Genomic DNA, 18,012 nt, shown 5'->3' with positions numbered 1-18,012 from the left:
AAAGCTGCTTTGGGTCACTTTGGAGGTATGCTGTTTAAATGATGCATGCATCCTAAGAGTCCAGAAGCTGCACCAAAGCCACATTCTAGTTCTAAAGACTGGAGCATGGCTTTGGCGCAGCTTCCGGACTCTTGTGATGCATGCATCATTTAAACAGCATACCTCCAAAGTGACTGAATTCAAATTATAGTTACTGTGAATAAATCACATTACAAGGATAATAAGGGGCATCATTGTTGGTATTTCTAAAAATAGTTGCAAAGAGAGTATTGAAAAGCACATAGAAAAGCAGCAAACAGTGAGGAGACAAGCTCCACATATTCTGAGATGGTCAACTGTTTATTTAGTATTTTTAAAATACCAAATTTAAATTTAAATGCATTTTAAAAATACTGAATAGACAGTTGACCATCTCAGAGCATGTCTCATCACTATTTGCTGTTATTTCAAAAATGCAACATCATTGGGGTTGTGAGGTGCCACATAATAATTTTGCACAATATTCGTATACAATTAAAAGACATAGGAGTTTATCACTTGTGACAGATCCTGTGCAGAAACCTGATTGACAGTGAAAAAACCCTGCAAAAGTGGGTTGTTTTTCACATGATGTTCGGGGTTAAACCAAACAGAAATTAGAAATATCCTGTAAAAGGAGGTACTTTTTCAGAGGAAGTTTGCATCAATGAGAAATAACGCAACATTAATCCGAACACAAAGTCAACAAAACCCGTTCTTTTTTACTTTCAAGAACTTCCTGAAAGTAAGAAGGAGTGTGTTTTGTCGACTTTGCATTCAGATTAATGTCACTTTATTTCCCATTGACGCTGACGCATCTGAAAAAACAACCTGCAAAAGCGGATTTTAAAATCCTGTTTCTGCACAGGATTTAACCAATTTGCCTCCAATCTTCCTCCGTGTGATGAAGTCCATAACTATGTTAGTCTGGAAAATCAGTATCCAAAGGGATCTTGCAGCACCTTTGAGACTAACTGAGGAGTTTATTGCATTCAGTTTAAAGAGACTTGCCCTATTCACATTTAATTTTGAAGCCAGATTTTATTGCATGCACCAGGAGTCTGCTGTTTTTGAAAAAATGCCAGAGAAGCATGGTTGGGACCCAGGCTGGAGCTGGATTGCACTCACCTTGTCTCCAACACATGTGATAAAATCTGGCTTCAAAATTAAATGTGAATAGGGTAAATCAATTTAAATGGTGAGTGATACTCCTCTAAAAACAGAAGATGGTAGCATGAACTTGCATAGACTTTAGCCGACTTCCCCAGAGCTAGCAAGGCAGTGCTTTGAGTATTGGACTAGGGCTCTGGGAGAGCAGATTTTGAATTCCTGCTCAGTCAGGGAAAACCATTGGGTCATTTTGAGTAAGCCACACTCTCTGAACCCAAGAAGAAAGCAATGACAAACCTTCTTTTTAGATGCCAGATAATTTGGTGGTTTAAGTGTTGGATTAGGGCTCTAAGGGATTATTCAAATGATGAACATTAGCCTGTTACAGACTGCCAAAATAAAGCTGCTTCGGGTCTCTTTAGAGGTATGCTATTTAAATGATGCATGGGTCCTAAGAATCCGGAAGCTGCACTCCGGTGCTTAGGAATGGAGTGTGGCTTTGGCGCAACCTCCGGACTCGTAGGACCCATGCATCATTTAAACAGCATACCTCCAAAGAGACCCGAAGCAGCTTTATTTTGGCAGACTGTAACAGGCCATAATCATTCTTGAATCTATGCTGTTCACATGCATCCTGAATGCATCCAATTAAGTTTGGGGGAGGGGCTGCCAAAAACCCACTTAATCCAGGATAATGGATATTGAGTTTTGCCATAAGGTTTTTTTTAAAAAAAGATCTGCATTGTCAGTAGTGTGAATAACTGATGCAAATAGACCAGAATGGACTCAGGATAAAACTGCATGCATTGAACATGTTCCAAATGCATTCTCATTATCGACTTCATCTTTGTTCAAATGCTTGCACATGTGGGCAATGGAACTTGCAGAGATAGCCATCAATGTGATTCCATAGTGTGAATAATTAACCTGGAATGCATGAGTGAGATCATTCACATTGGAGTTTATCAGACAAGGGAAATTGGAAGTATAATCCATTGGCAATCTGAACGCAATCATGGGGTTTAACGTTATTGCATGATAACCCACTACACGCAAATTAGGGCAATGGGAAATCAGTCCAAATGCAATCATGGGGTTTCACGTTATTGTGTGATAGACTGCCACACGCAAATTCGGGCAATGGCATGCTATTTTCGGGCAATGGGAAGCCAGTTCAAATGCAATGCGTATTCATGTAATTGCGCTAAACTAGCGACTTTAAGTGAATGCGTTTTGGCTCGACTTTCTTTTCATTAGAATTTAAGAGAAATCCCTCCCGTTTGATAAACTCCATTGTTGCACTAAAAACAAGATATCTGAATGATCCCTAAGAGACCAGAGTTTTAGTCCTTATTCAGCCATGAAAACCCACTGGGTGACCATTGTGAAGTTGTACTCCTTCAGCCTTAGAAGAAGGCAATGGAAAACCTCCCCTGAATAAATCTTGACAAGAAAACCCCATGACAGGGTCACTATAACTAGACTTCAAAGCACATAACCTGTTAAAAGGGGCCTGGGTGAGTAAATCAAATAGATAACAAACATGTGTGCAAAACTGGGAGATGGGATGAGTTCAACACAAAAGGTTTACCTACAAAGCACCTAAAAGTTTTTTCCAGATGTATCGGTACAGAGACTTCTTGAGAAATTCAGTATTCTCTGCCTAAGAAATGGGGTTGAAGCCTTGCACAGGATGACGATAGCCTGGATCTCAAGGGAAGTTACTTTGCAGCGGCTAATGAAGCTGATATCTTATTACCTGCCTTTTCTTTCCCTTTTTTCCTAGACCTCACATGGCCAAGAAAGGGAGTTGCCTCTGCCTATACTGATATCCCTCCAGACTATATTAACTGATAACAGAAGTAATGTCTGAAACAAAAGGCCTGTGATGCTAACATTGTCCCTTTTTTTTCATCTTGTATGCTTTTTTTTACATCTTTGACTGATGAGGACACTGCACCCCGATTCTGCCCCATGCCGGCCTTAATGGCTGGTGTGTAGAGGGCCTATAATGCTTGGTAAAGCAGAAGGCAGTAGAAAAAAAGGAAGACAACACTACAGGTGGATTGAGTCAATCAAGAAAGCCACTGCCTTGAGTCTTCAGGATCTGAAGACAGCAGTGGATCACTGTGGTACTTGAATATCTCTCATTCATAGGTCACCATAAACTGAAACTGATTAATGGAAAATAATAACAATAATAGAGAGGAACATTTAATCCAAGCTCTGATGTCGTCTTTCTCATACAGAATCACTGGTTGCCATACCAAGGAGAAGGCTGAGCTAGAACCCTTTCTTTTCTGACATGCTCAATTTCTAGGGTTTTATGGTTTGTTTTGAAACAGGGGTGGCAACTGTGGAGGTTGTGAGTGTCAGTTGTCACTTTGACAGACTTGTGATGGGCAAAACTGCCAGAAAACTGTTTTGGGGGAATGAGGAGGACCTTGAAAACTGCTTCTTGCTGTGATCCCCCAGAGACTTGTAGGACTTGCACTTGACAATTTTGAGAGGTGTTTTTCACATGAAAACATGGTTTTGGCTTGGAGGGAGGGGGGAGGGGGCTGGAAGGACTTTTGGCCCTGGGGCTGCATTGTGCCAGCTCCTGTTGTTAAAATTCAGCTACCATTGACTCTCTTTTTGGTTTGTTTAAAATTGGTGTGCTATATATAGCAGTTGGAAACATGGAACTTTTTTCCCCCCTGCTCTTAACTACAGCTGCTGGAATCTGCCAAGTCGAAACAGCCACTGATGATGCAGGCTAAAAACAGCCACTAAAAGTATACAAGTATAAAGATAAAAAAATTAAAATAAAATAAGTTAAAATATTATTGAAGGAGGTGTGAAAATTGGAACATCGACAGTTTAAGATATGCAGATGACACGATACTAACAGCAGAAAATAGCAAAGACTTGGAACAATTACTGGAGAAAGTCAAGGAAGAACATCGAATATTAAGAAAACAAAAGTAATGACCACAGATGCTTTAAGTAACCTTAAAATAGACAATGAAGACATTGAAATAACTTGACTTGGAAGGGCAGCTATGAAGGAACTAGACAAGATCCTGAAGTGTAAAGATATATCATTGAATACTTAAGTTAGGATTGTCAATGCCATTGTGTTTCCAGTTCCTATCTATGATGTTGATAGCTGGACAGTGCAGAAAGTAGATAGGAAGAAAATCAACTCATTGAAGTGTAGTGCAGGAGAAGAGTTCTACAGACACCAAAGAGTGCTAAAAAGACAAATAAATGGGTCCTAGAAAAAAATCAAGCCTGAACTCTCCCTGTAAGCCAAGATGACTATTTATTGTTGTTAATAATAGTAGTAGTAATAGTAGTAGTAATTATACTATGATCTTTAGAAATGCTCTCAGAGCAGCTTACAAATTGTTAATTAGTTATTAGACAGTATGACTAAACAGAGTGACATATTTTCACCATAACATGAGAAGACATGACTTACTAGAAAAGATGGTAATGCTTGGTAAGGTAGAAGGCAGTAGAAAAAGAAGATGGCCACATTCCAAATGGATAGATAAGGAAGCCACAGCCATGAATTTGCAAAACCTGAGTAGGTTGTCGATGATAGGTTGACATGGAGGTCTCATTCATAGGGCCACCATACGTCAAGGTTGAAGTGACAACAGTTAACAGTAAAAATAAGAACCAAAACACAAGACATGGGGAATCTGGAGCTGGAGTCCAAAAATAACTTTTCCAAGTTCTAAATGCCACTGTATGTTCTAAAGGCAGAGAACTCTTCTAGAAAGGACAAGAAATAATAATAAATCTTCTTTTCCACCTACAGATTAAAGTACAAACAATGAACAATTTTGCAAAAACATCAGCTCTTTGCTTAGACATCTTCAGAGGTGAAAGCAGGCAAGCAGCCCCATCACATTGCTTGGCATAACATATACTTGGTATTTCCCCACACAAAGCTGTTGGGTCATTTTGTCTGTGTGCTGTTGTTATTGTTGTTGTCGTGTGCCTTTAAGTTGTTTCTGGCAGCCCTAAGGCCAAAAACCCCACACAGGGTTTTCTTGGCAAGATTTGTTGTGAGGAAGTTTGCCATGGCCTTTCTCTGTGGCTGAGAGGGTGTGACTTGCCCAAGGTCATCCAGTGGGTTTAATGGCTGAGTGAGGAATTGAACCTTGATCTCCAGATTCGAGTCCTATGCTCAAACCACTACATCATGCTGGCTCTCTCTCTCTCTCTCTCTCTCACACACACACACCCCAAAGGAAATTAAATGCATAAAACTGTTTTGAGGATGAAAGAACAGATCCCTTTGAACTGCATTTCCTTTCAGATTTAAATGAAAGCAGCTGAGATCCACATTCTTTTCAGGGATCATAAACCAGATGATTTTTTTTATCACTTAGGCAAGTCTGTGTAACTCTATCCTGCTTTTAATATTTGACTGCTCTAAACGAGTGCTAAGTACCCAGAGTCCAGGTCTATTTTAAAAAGGAATCTTCCACTCTCCATTGTTCCCTGGGTTACATGTAGTCCTAATGCATTATATGAAGTCATCATCAAAGATAAAGACAAAGAACAGTTAGGGCAGGATTGTGAGCTCAAATGTTGGGGGAAGAGGGGAGTGGCACCATTTACTTTAAGCGAAACAAATAAAACCCAGAAGTCAGTCTTGCTTACTTCTTTTTTAGATGTTCCAACCTCTAAAAATATTGGGGCTGCAAAATATTTGGCAATGGGTGGGTCTTAAATGCCCTCCAAAGTTTCACAGATGAAAACTGGGACACATGTGACCCAGGCAGCAACATCAGAGTGTAGTCAAGATGGTCACAAAAAGTTATGAATGAGGCAGCATACACAAGCTAAGAGAGGCTGCATACATTTGCTTATGACTCTGCCTCGTTCCTCTCCTCACCCCATTGAATAGTTAAATGAGCACAAACCACTTTTGCACTTTGAACTCATTTTGCAGCAACTGAAGTAGGGACACTTTCAAAGCTGCTGAAAAAGTGGGATGGCAGAGGATTAAATGAGATTGTCCCTGCCAGATCAGGACAGTTGGAAGGCATGATCATAGAATCATAGAGTTGGAAGAGACCACAAGGGCCATCCAGTCCAACCCCATTCTGCCATGCAAGAACTTGCAATCAAAGTATCCCTGACAGATGGCCATCCATCTTCTGTTTAAAGACCTCCAAGGAGGGAGATTCCACTACACTCTGAGGTAGTTTGTTCCACTGTCAAACAGCTCTTACTGTCAGGAAGTTCCTCCTAAAGTTGAGGTGGAATCTCTTTTCCTGTAACTTGAATCCTATTCTCTGGAGCAGCAGAAAACAAGCTTGTTCCCTCTTCAATATAACACCCCTTTAAATACTTGAAGAGAGCTATCATATCACCTCTTAACCATCTTTTCTCCAGGCTAGACATACTCAACTCCTTAAGTCTCTCCTCATGATTTCCAGATCCTTCACATTTTGGTCACCTTCCTCTGGAAAAGCTCTAGCTTATCCACATCCTTCTTGAATTGTGGTGCCCAGAACTGTACACAGTATTCCAGGTGAGGCCTGACCATGGTACAGTGGCACTATTACTTCCCTTAATCTAGATGCTATACTTCTACTGCATAGGAGTTCAAGTTCATCTTGTTTATTTCCCATGCTCTGTGTAGAGAGAGTATAGAGACATCTAAGACAATGGGTCATCCCCCCTAGCTGCCTGAGTAAAGTTTTTTCCCCTCCCACTGTTGGGTCCTTGCACTATTTGCCTTGTTCCTTCTATAACAGTTTGACTATTACCTCCAGTCTTTGATATACTCCTGCCTTCCAAAAATACTGTCTCCTTCCCCCATATAATTCAGTTTAAAGCCCTCCTGATGAAATTTTTGAGACAATTGGCAAAAACGTTTCTGCCAATTGGTGTGAGGTCTTGAATTAGTATCTCTGGGAAAAGAAATTCCAGGAAATTCTGGAGCTGGGAGCTTTATGGGATTTTTTTTTTTGGGGGGGGGGAGTTGTTCCTCTTTTTCTTGTGAAATCTCAGAATCTCTTCAGCCAAAGTGTAAAACACTCATCACTATACTATGCTGCCCTTTGTCAACTCACTATTTTATGTCAGAGAGAGAGAGAGAAACGTGTCTTTGCTAGAGTTTGGAAGTGTTAATTTTAGGGACCATAGCACCCTAGTATGTCCTAGAACTCCATGAGCTACAGTCCCTAAAAGTAATTTTTCCAAGCTTTGGCCCACTTAGGTATGCAGGCATCCCTCCACACCCAATCTAAGCTTTGCTAGCTAGTACTAACCAGGGCTGCCCCTGCTTAGCTTCTAAGATGTTGGGAGTGTGTTGATTGTATATTCCTATATGGTGGGAGTTGAACTGGGTGGCCCCTTGTGGTCTCTTCCAGCTCTATCATTCCATGACTTTATGATCAGACTGGATCTGGTGCCTTTAGCTAATAAGTCCCCTAAAAACCTACTGTTTCATCATTTCTTTGCCAAAGTCATGCTCCTCTTGTTTAAAGCAAGAGCAGGGAAATTTGACCTTGCAAATATTGTGGACTAAAGTTTCTAGAATAAGTACTTACACCATTATGTTTCTTGCTTGTGGTGTTCTAAGTCACCAGTAATAAGAGGCTGCACAATTTGTAGCCTAAAACACCTGGAGAGCCAAAGGCAATCAACCAGTGTTCACCCTCCTACTAGCTGAGCCCTTGGCCCTGGTCTCTCTGGGATGTCTCATGTTTTCTAATGGAAGTTCTGTTTGGTGACATTCTGTTAACGTCAGACTTCCTCTGTGATGCTTGGAGAGTTCTAGAACCTCCCTTGTAGCCACGAGAGACCACAAATTCCAAAAAGGCAGTTGAGAAGGCTGGTAGAAGAGGGCTGTATCTCTCCATTGTGTTGTCCTTTTGCCATTTGTTGTCCAACCTAGCCATGGAAGAAAGGTAGCCCAATCCTCAATCTTGCCCTTTCACAGTCAACCTGCTTTGTAGAAGGTAAAACCAAGTATGTATATACTGTGTACATATATATTAGTCTATTCATGGCCTACGATCTGAGGGGCAGGGTATATTCTTTGTCTCGTTTATAATGGCGATACAGCTGATACATGCAAGAGACAGGGGCTTCCTAGTGGCCGCACCAAAACTTTACAGTTTTTTTAGCCTGAAAAACTGGAGTGGTACCTTTACTGACTGCATTTCACTATATGGCAAAGACTTGGTTCCAGTAAACAATTGCTTCCTGGGGCTCATGTAATGTGCAAACACTAGCTATGCAAAGGGATCATGTAGCACCTTTGAGCCTAACCGATTGAAGAAAGTTGCAGCATACATTTTCTTAGAATTGGTCTGTTTCTTCAGATGCTATCTTTTTTAAAATTATATTTTGTAACTATTTTTATTTTACAGCTTTTCACTGTGGTTGGCTGCCTAGAATACCATGTAAATCATACAGTATATATTTCTGGATTAAGCAGCCAAAAAAAAAAAAAATACATTACTTTGTTTTTAATAGAAGCTTGGTGATAGTATGCTACATTTCCATACAGGCTGCAAAAGAGATGACTTTCTTCTTCTTCATGGCTAGCATGAAATCCTTAGCACTAGCCTCTTAGCTAGCAACCAAAAAATGGAAAGCTTTAGATTTTGTGGGTTTACCTTCAATGCTGTTTTAAACCCTACAATCATACGCACTGTACTTTCTCACTTAAGGCAGGAGGAACCCAGGTCTCTGCCCTGAAGAGCATGAAGTTTAAAGTCTGATAATGAATAGAAAAGGCAGGGGGAGAGCAGTTTGAGGTAACTCTCCTGATACACCTCTTCTACCACCAATCATTGATCATTTGGGTGAGGACTGGAGCTGATCCCAAGCTGTCATTGCACAGCCTGGGAACACTCATTTCACAAGGAAGTATTAGGTACTGTGTAAGGAAGTATTAGGAGGTATCTAATACCTCCTTGTACAATGTCAGCATAAGCAGTATAAGTAATTATTCTGACATTCCATAAGGAGGTATGATACCTCCTAATACCTCCTTATGTTATATCCCTTTCTTATGGTGTTCTAAGTCATTATAAATGATCTCAGCCTTATTCATGCTCTTTCCACATTTATTTCAATAGGAACTGAAGTTCAGTTTATCCAGTCTGGAGCCAACCCTGTGTGTGTTACTCTAAAGCAGTGGTGGAAATAGTGTGGCCCTCAAAGTACTTGCTGAACTGCAGTTCCTATTGTTTATTATCATCATCATCATCATCATCATCATCATCATCATCATCATCATCGGCTATGCTGACTAGGGCCATTGGGAGCTAAAGTCCAACATCATCTGGAGGACTAACCAGTTCCCAGTTCTGAACTAAAGCTTCTTGATCCAAGAGCATCCATTACCAGGAATATTATAAAAAACTGTCAATGAAAACCTTATATACACAAAAGTTCATGAAACCATACTCAGATTACAAGAATTTATTCTGAGATTTCTACACCTCTCCCAGATTGTTTCAGTTTTCATCAGGACTGGATTAGGACATGTGGAAGTCCTGAACTAGCTATGCCAAGTTTAAGAAGCCCATAGCATTAATATAAAAAGTGTGTCTATTGAGTATATTTTTATTCATATCAAAGTAATAGTCTCTTAGGGGCTGAAAAGACAGCCCCTTTCAATTCCAGATCAGGGCCACAACAACTAAATGGCTGTGCTTCCGATTCGTCCTTTCTGCAGCACAAAAAGCTTTTAATGCCATGGAAAGGGTGCCATAGTCACCAGCGCCACAGCTTTTCAGCGCTCCTTTGGTGCTACGTCATCTGGACACAGCGCCAGAGAAGCACCATGATGCTGCCTGCCATGTGTTGGGGCACACAACTTCACACCGGTATGGGCATGGAATCGGGGCATGCATTGTGCGGATGCCAAGCCCCCACTCCACCCCAAAGCTGGCCTTTGATGCCAGTCTGTTGAGGCTCTTAGAGAGTTTTCCCTTTCCGTTTTTATTTGTTGTTGTTGTGTGCGTCCAAGTCATTTCTGGCTCATGACACTACCCTAAGATGAACCTATCAAAGGGTTTTCTGAGAATGTATGACTTGCCCAAGGTCACCCAGTGTGTTTCCATGGCTGTGTGAGGATTCAAACCCTGGTCTCCAGAGTCATAGTCCAGCACTCAAACCACTACACCATGCTGGCTAATTTTTAGCTAATTATAGAAAACTGACATTTAGTAACTGTGTGTGTACACACTATTTAGAGGCCTCTCATAATCCATAAATTGTAGTTAAATTGGTCTGGATATTAATCCAGCACTGGTTCTAGTGAAGAACAGCAAGCTTTGGGAACAGTAGAGGTTGCATATGGTTGCTATATGACTTTTAAACAATGCCTTTTAGCACATATAGGCATTTCTGAGACCTTGAAGAACAACCCACTACGGGCATTGCCAGCACATTTTAAAGTCCCATTTAACCGTGCTGGGAGGTTTAAATACATGTTTAAATATTTCCCATTGCAGGCAATTAGTCTTAGGTAGAAAGTGCTTAGACTAGCTGGTGCTTGGCCAGCATTAAAGAACATTAAGCTACAAAAGCCATTATTGCTAGCATTCCCTTACTGCCAATCTTACTTACATTTTTTGGTGTTCCTCTTGTTTGCTCTAAATCTAGTCCATCAGCATTACTGGATGACCTGACATTGTAGGTCTAAACAAAAATTCCAGTTCCTATTACAAAACATGCACTAAACGGTTACTGAATTGTAAGTGGTGTAGTAACTTGAGTGACAAATTGAACTCTGGCACACAAGGATTAGAATCCCTGCTTGGCCATAGAAGCTAGAGGGTGACCTTGGGCAAGTCACATTCTCTCGGCCTTAGAGGAAAGCAATACCAAACCTCCTTTTTAAAGGAGCCAGAATGGTGTAGTGCTGCACCAAGACTCCAGGAGACTAGGGTTTGAATCCCTACATGGCCATGGAAATCCACTGGCTGACTTTGAGCAAGTCACATTTCTCAGCCTCAAAAAGAAAAAAAAATCTAATGGAAGTCACATAGCAGCAGCAGCAGCAAGACAACAACAACAACAACACTGATGGGAATCACATTGATTCAATATATCAATAAGAAAGATTAAAGGACTAACCATTGGATGTAGACCTTAGTATTATATGAATGAGTAGTGTAATGCTAGACATGGACTTTGAGAATCCCTACTCAGCGATGGAAACCTAGTGAGTGATCTTGGGCAAGTCACAATCTCTCATCCTCAGAGGAAGGCAAGAGCAAATCCTCTCTGAGCAAATTAGACTAAGAAAACCCCATGATAGGCTCACCTTAAGGTTGCCATACATCAGAAAGGATTTGAAGGCACAGAACAACAACAACTACAAGAAGAATTATATGACTATGGTGTGTTACCTTCTGGGCGGTCTGCCACCGCCGCCATTTGCAGCGCGGAGGAGCCTGAGCATCCAAACCGCGAGGCTCCTCCGTGCTGCAAATAAGTGCCAAAATGGGGCTTCTCTTTGCAGCGTGGATATGATGCTGCGAGGCGCCAATGGCGCACTCACAGCGTCATATGTGTCGTGTGTCGTGCGGACGCAGCGCGTCCGCTACGTTAAGATCGTGCCCCCCATGTGGAACGGGCGCCACCATTTTGTACGGACTCGGTCTGTATTAGGGTTAGGGACGTCCAGAAGGGATGCCCCTTTCTAACTCTAATACGGACCCAGTCCATACTTTATGCCTGTCTGTAACGGGCCTATGTATATAATTGATTGTCATCCTTTCCCTGTGTCAGTTGTGTACCAAGGGCTGGCATTATTACTGTCCTTTAAAATCCTAACCCAACATGCAAACACACACACACACACACACACACACACGGCCTTATCAAAACATTATCTTTGTCACTAAGTAAAAAATAAACAAGAAGGGCCTCTCTAAATGTTTACAGCTTTTTGGTGGATCTTTTGAACCATTTGAGAATCTCTAGCTTTGCAGATGAACAGAATGAGTTTTTCAAGGTTTTGGTATTGGGTTTTTTTTTTTAAAAAAACACACAAAAACCCACAAACCTCTGTTTAACAGCAAAACAAAAGAAATGTGTTTAAGAATTATGTTATAAAACCACTTTCAGGTCTCTTCAGCTGGGGAGTCGATAATAGTATGAAAGCAGTAAACCCCTCAACTTAGCAAGATAACAGTGTTGATGCCTATTGTTTGATGGGCATGGGAACAGGGGTATCTGGATTTGTTGACCAGCACAGTTAGAACTACCAGATATACTTGACTATAGGTTTGGAGAGCAGAATTATAGATTTGATATGACTTGTGGATAAGTTGAGGGTAAAATGTAAGGGCATGTAACAATGGCTCTAAAGCATGAAGCAAAGGAAAACAATGCCAAAGAAATTAATTCTAGCAGGTATAACTGTTTGTGCTCACCCTAAAAGTTGATGGATGAGGGAGCAGAATAGGATCAATGCTTCCAGGACAGATTACACTCTTGCTTTTCACTAGGCCATGGCTCCTTTTTAAATAAGAGTTAAATTATAGTACTTACATTGACTTGTGGATAAGTCGACTTATGTTTTTGGGTAAATCTTTTGATTAAAATTTCTAGATTTATGCGTGAGTATATACAGTAATAGTGCCAACCAGCTTCAAGATCTAGAACAATGGTGGACAATTGTGGTAGGTCTGGAGGCTGGTTTTCTGCCATGAGATCTGTTGGGGTGAAGAGGGAGTACATGGGTTGCCAGATTTTTTAAAAAATCAAACAAACCAGGAAGTAATCTGGAACTTCAGTTCTTGTTTTGGAATTTTGAGGCACCCCACAACATACTGAAAAGGTGAATGGCCTCTCCTGAACCTTTTCAGGAAAGGCAATGCACCTCTTTTGTGCCAGAAAAGAGGTAACTTCAGGAAGTATGCAAGAACCACTGGGGAGGAGGGGGGAGGTTTTGGGGCTCTGTGGGTCCTTTGCCCACCTCTGATCTTGAGGTCTCCTGGTATGCCACTGAGTGTTTTGTTAGATGCAGAACTTCTCCACAAATTTATAACATGGTGTTGCATAATTCCAGAAGATAATTCTACAAGGGAGATTGTTAATTAGAAGTCTGTTTTAACACATGCCTTGTTCTTAGTACAAGTGGATAAATGAATGTTAGAGCCTAATGTCTCGGGCAGGAAAAGACAGAAGTTCCAGCTAGATATTCTGGTTGATCACTGGAAGTGGAGACTGACAATGCTGATATCAGTGCTCTTGGTTTTAACCTCTTAGGGATGATAAGAGTTTAGTAATTTGGATAGCTTGGTTGTGACCTTGGTATTGGTGTGTGCCATCAAGTTGTTTCTGACTTATGGTGACCCTAAGGTGAACCTATGCCAGGATTTTCTTGGCAAGATTTGTTCAGAGAGCATTTGCCATTGCCTTCTTCTAAAGCTGAGCGTGTATGCACAGACTCAGAGGCAGTACAGAGCAGTACTTTGTGCCGGCCTGACTGTGTACTGCGAGTGAAGAAGGGCTGAGCGTTCACACGTTCCAAGCCCTTCTTCCTCTGCCGGGGTGCCACCTTGGCACACTCCCATTTACATGGGGTGAACCACGATGATGTCCCTCATGCGCAGCACCCAAACAGCGCTGTGCACAAGAAGTGTCATAACGCTGTGCCATGGCAGTTATTGTGCCCCTTTTATGGTGCAAAAAGAAGCCCCTTTTCAGAGCTTCTTTTTGCTCCATAAGTAGGCCACAGCATATGGTTGCCATAGCCTGTTTCCGGAGCTGACGGGGTAGCATTGAACCGCCCGTCTGTCAAGCCCCTCAGTGCATCAGCGGCTACCTAGTCACTGTTAGTGGCTGCTGTGACTACCTGGGATATTTTGTTTGTTTCTGCTGAGAAAGCTGCATATCTTCTCTTTTGGATAAATGTAAAGATTGCAGAATGTTTGAATAATGTTGTTACTGAATCGCTGAAATAATCTGGAGCGTGGTGAGGAATGTTGTCTGTTAACTCGGGATGAAGAATAGTTGTTGGTTGAATATAATAACACAGAAAGAGATACATATCCACAATTGAGACCCAGTGGTGGTTCATGTTAATGGACCAATAAATCCACTCTGGGTTTAAAGGAGATAAACACTCCTATGTCACATTTAAACACTCCTATGCCACAATATATATTCATGCTAGAAAAAGCAGTCCTGAAAACATCAGTCACCAATCATCATCCAGGATGTTAAAAGTGTTGCATGACTCATAAGTATCTTTTAGGCGTATAGTTACATACAATAATGAACTCTCACCTGCCAGTCCTAAAATCTTACTTGTGTGATTGAATGCATACATAAAGAATGCAATCTGTAACACATGAGGAAAACAACCACAGTCTTGCAAGTCTGCAGTCCTGACCAGGAAGCTGGAGCAAGCAGTTGTCAGGCATATCAGATCAGAACATCACAATTTATCTGATTTGTCCCTGTTTGACATTGAGGTGCCACCTAATTCAGGCAGTTTGGGCAAAAGGGAGACTTTCTGGATTTATATCCTTATAACCCTAATCCCATATGGTCTCAGTGTAGAGGACATTGCCATCATCCACTTACGAATGATGGAAATGGTGTAAACTGCCATCTTGGATACAGCTCAGTTTCATCTTTAGCAACTGAAGCAGTGGATACCAAAACATTTTGCTCATTTTATATATATTTTTAGTTCTATTTGTTAACTGCATATATAGAGAGGAAGGGAGGGAAGGAGACAACTGTATCACACAGCAAGAAGGAAGGGTTAAGCCCGTCCCTGTGCCATACAGTCCCAATTGCTTCCTCTCCCACATGGCTGCTATTTAACAAAATAATCCAGACATATTTAAAGTGATTTATGTATTTAAAGTATTGTATAGTTTGAAGCGATGGCCAAAATTTCTAGAACTTTCTCCCATTAACTTGTTGAAGGGAAGTAAATATTTGACTATTTCATTGTTGCATCTGAAAATGAATCAGATGCATTCTGATTCACACTTTCCCCAAGTTGTTCTTTCTCTGTGGGAAGAAATGAATATTTTTGTAGTTTTTGTCCATATCAGCACATTCCAAAGTATGTAATGGGTTCTTTGCGCATAAATTGTTGGGTCTGAATCAAACCAACCTCACCCCCATATATTTTTCAGACACACGCAGAAAATCCCTGCTTCCCAGAAACCTCTGTTGTTTTGTGGGGAAATTGTTGGGGATGTTGCAATCCTCACCTAGCATTTTGGCACAGAGAAATCCACGTTTGTTTTTCAAAACAGTGTTCTGCTTTTTAAAAAAGTCCTTTTGTGCCAAAAAAAAAAAAAGTTGGCATAAGTTTTGTACAAGTTTGTACAATTTTTTAAAAATAAATTCGTATGGGTTTGGGGGCTATATTGTTTTTGTTTTTGTTTTGTGAGGGAATCTATGAGTTGTAGTCCAAAAAAAAAGTAATATTTCCAAGCTGTCATAGGAGCTCTAAACTTGATGACTTGAATGGAATAGACAGGCTAAATGTGTCACATCAGGATGGGTACCCTTCTGCCCTGGTAAGCAAAATCTTGTTGAGAATTGGTGAAGTGTTAATACTGGCATAAATCCATGAAACTTCAAGACAACAGGCTTCTAGACAAGAAGGGCAGAGCCAGGTTTGTTCGTGGGAAAACATTAGGAAGAACATCCTGACAGATAGTAAGAGCTATTCAACAGTGTAATATGCTGTCTTGGAGTATGGTGAAGTCTCCTTCTTTGGAGGTTTTAAACAGTGCTCATCTGTTGGGAGTGCTTTGATTGTGTTTGATTGGACTGGATAGCCCTGTGGTCTCTTTCAGTTCTATGGTTCTATGATTCTAAGCCAACTTTGACTTGTTGCAACACTATGGAGATTATTGCATGGAGAAATACTCCCAATATAGATGCAGAATTGAAAACTTAAATCCAGGTGTTATTGCATTATCTGGCAGAATTTCATTAATGGCAAGCTCCAGTTTTTGAAAAGCTGTGGGATAAGCGCAGCTCCTGAGGTCTGGACTGCATCCAGGTTGCACTTGCCCAGCTGCTGGAGTGTGCGGTAACAACAAGTTTTGAGTTTTCAATCTCATATCTAAATTGAGAATATTTCTCCATGTGATAATCTCCTACGAATGAGAGACCTCCAAGTCATCCTGTCATCAACCGCCCTGCTTGGGTCTTGCAGACACAGGGCTGAGGCTTTCTTTCATAGCACCATTAAAATTAATGGAATTTGAGTACATTATGAATATTTGTCCTATTTATTTCAATCATGTGGGCTCACTATGCTGTATGCTAGATTTCAGCAGAAGGCAATAGGGAACCGTCTCTGAATTTTCCTTTACTTAAGAAAACCCAATGAAATTCATAGGGTCAGCAGAAATCAACGGGCAACTTGTGCTTACCTAAATCTGGATCTGACAGATTGGCATGTGGGATAAATGTTTTGCAGTTTTCCCTACCACTGTGTCAGTACTAAATAAATGTTAAAAGAGAAGAGGTAGTATATTAAGGACGACTATATTTTCTAGATATGGAATAAGAACATATATTACAGTGTAAGAAGATGCGCTCTTTTGGATTAAACCAAGGGTGCTGCAGTTCAGCATTCTGTTTTCCATTGCCTGATTCCCACTACCTTTTAAATTGGATCACAAATCTGTTTGAACCGGTTCAAATGAACCTGGTTTCCACTTGAACCAAATCGCTGAAGTGATTCAGAGAGGGAAGCCATGCGCTCGACCTATTTAACCCGCGTCTTTTTAATGCTGATTTTTTTTTCTGTGTCTTTTTGGATAAATCTATTGTGCTCAAGTGTGAACCAGATACAGATCAGAATTGATTTAAATTTGCCCTTCAACCAGCTGGAGTGGGTCCATTTTGAATCGATTCATTTGTGAATGTGAACCACAAGTGGGTTATTGTACAGGGAAAAATGTGTTTGCGGCAAATGTAGTGGGAACCACGCTCTGCTGTCAAATCGATCCATCAATTTGAATCACAAACCAGTTTACCTGTAAGTGGGAATAAGGCCTAAGTCAGCCAACCCAGTTCCTCTAGGGCTGCATTTGCACTACAGAAATAATGCAGTTCACCACCTCTTTAATGGTAACAGCTCAACGTTATAGAATTCTGAGATTTGTAGTTTGCTGTGACACCAGAGCGCTCTAACAATGAAGGCTAAGCATCTCATAAAACTACAAATCTCAGAATTGCATAGCACTGAGCCAGGGCAGTTAAAGTGGTGTCCAACAGTGCAGAATAGGAAGGAGTTAGTAAAGTAGAGATGGGTGAGGATTTCTCTTCAATATGTTTTTAGATCAGAACCAAACAAATTGTGCGTTATTTAAATCTGAAGGAAAGAGGAACTGGTAACATATTTGATCCTTGATGATGGAAATTTCCGTTGTTTCAGTTAGTATTTACTGAAATTTGCAAAATTCCAATAGGAGGGAAGCAAAACTGACAAATTTGTTCATTCCTAAGACAGGTATACCTTGGTTAATGAAGGAGATGTATTCCTGGGTATGACTTCTTTAACAGAACATTTGTTACTAGAGGCCAAAATAACATGTAAAGCATAAGGTTCTTGCACTACACAATTAAATTAAATTAAGAAGAAGAAGAAGAAGAAGAAGAAGAAGAGCACTACAACAGATTTATGCTTTTCATAACATGCTGGCGAGGCAGACCTATCTTCTTTCCCCCTTCCTCTCTCTTATGCTGTTGAGGTATGCTTACTAAGGGATTCCAGTAGACATTACTGGGCCTGAACAGACAGGCCAAAATAAAACTGCTTTGGGATTGTAAGCCTGAGGGCAGGGAACCGTCCAATTAAAAAGATTGTATGTACAATGCTGTGTAAATTTACAGCACTTTATAAATAAAGGT

At 40.8% G+C, this 18,012-nt stretch overlaps 1 protein-coding gene across 1 annotated transcript in view; it reads right to left on the bottom strand.

Annotated features, from left to right (window-relative positions):
* The window catches only part of LOC121920806 (twist-related protein 2-like), a 36,997-nt gene that overhangs the window by 1,661 nt on the left and 17,324 nt on the right, over window positions 1-18,012 (bottom strand). The gene's annotated exons all lie outside the window — the stretch shown is intronic.

Source organism: Sceloporus undulatus, chromosome 2 (assembly GCF_019175285.1).
Source record: "Sceloporus undulatus isolate JIND9_A2432 ecotype Alabama chromosome 2, SceUnd_v1.1, whole genome shotgun sequence".
Classification (NCBI taxonomy): domain Eukaryota; kingdom Metazoa; phylum Chordata; class Lepidosauria; order Squamata; family Phrynosomatidae; genus Sceloporus; species Sceloporus undulatus.
The sequence above is the reverse complement of the archived record's forward strand: the minus strand, read 5'-3'. Positions and strand labels throughout refer to the sequence as shown.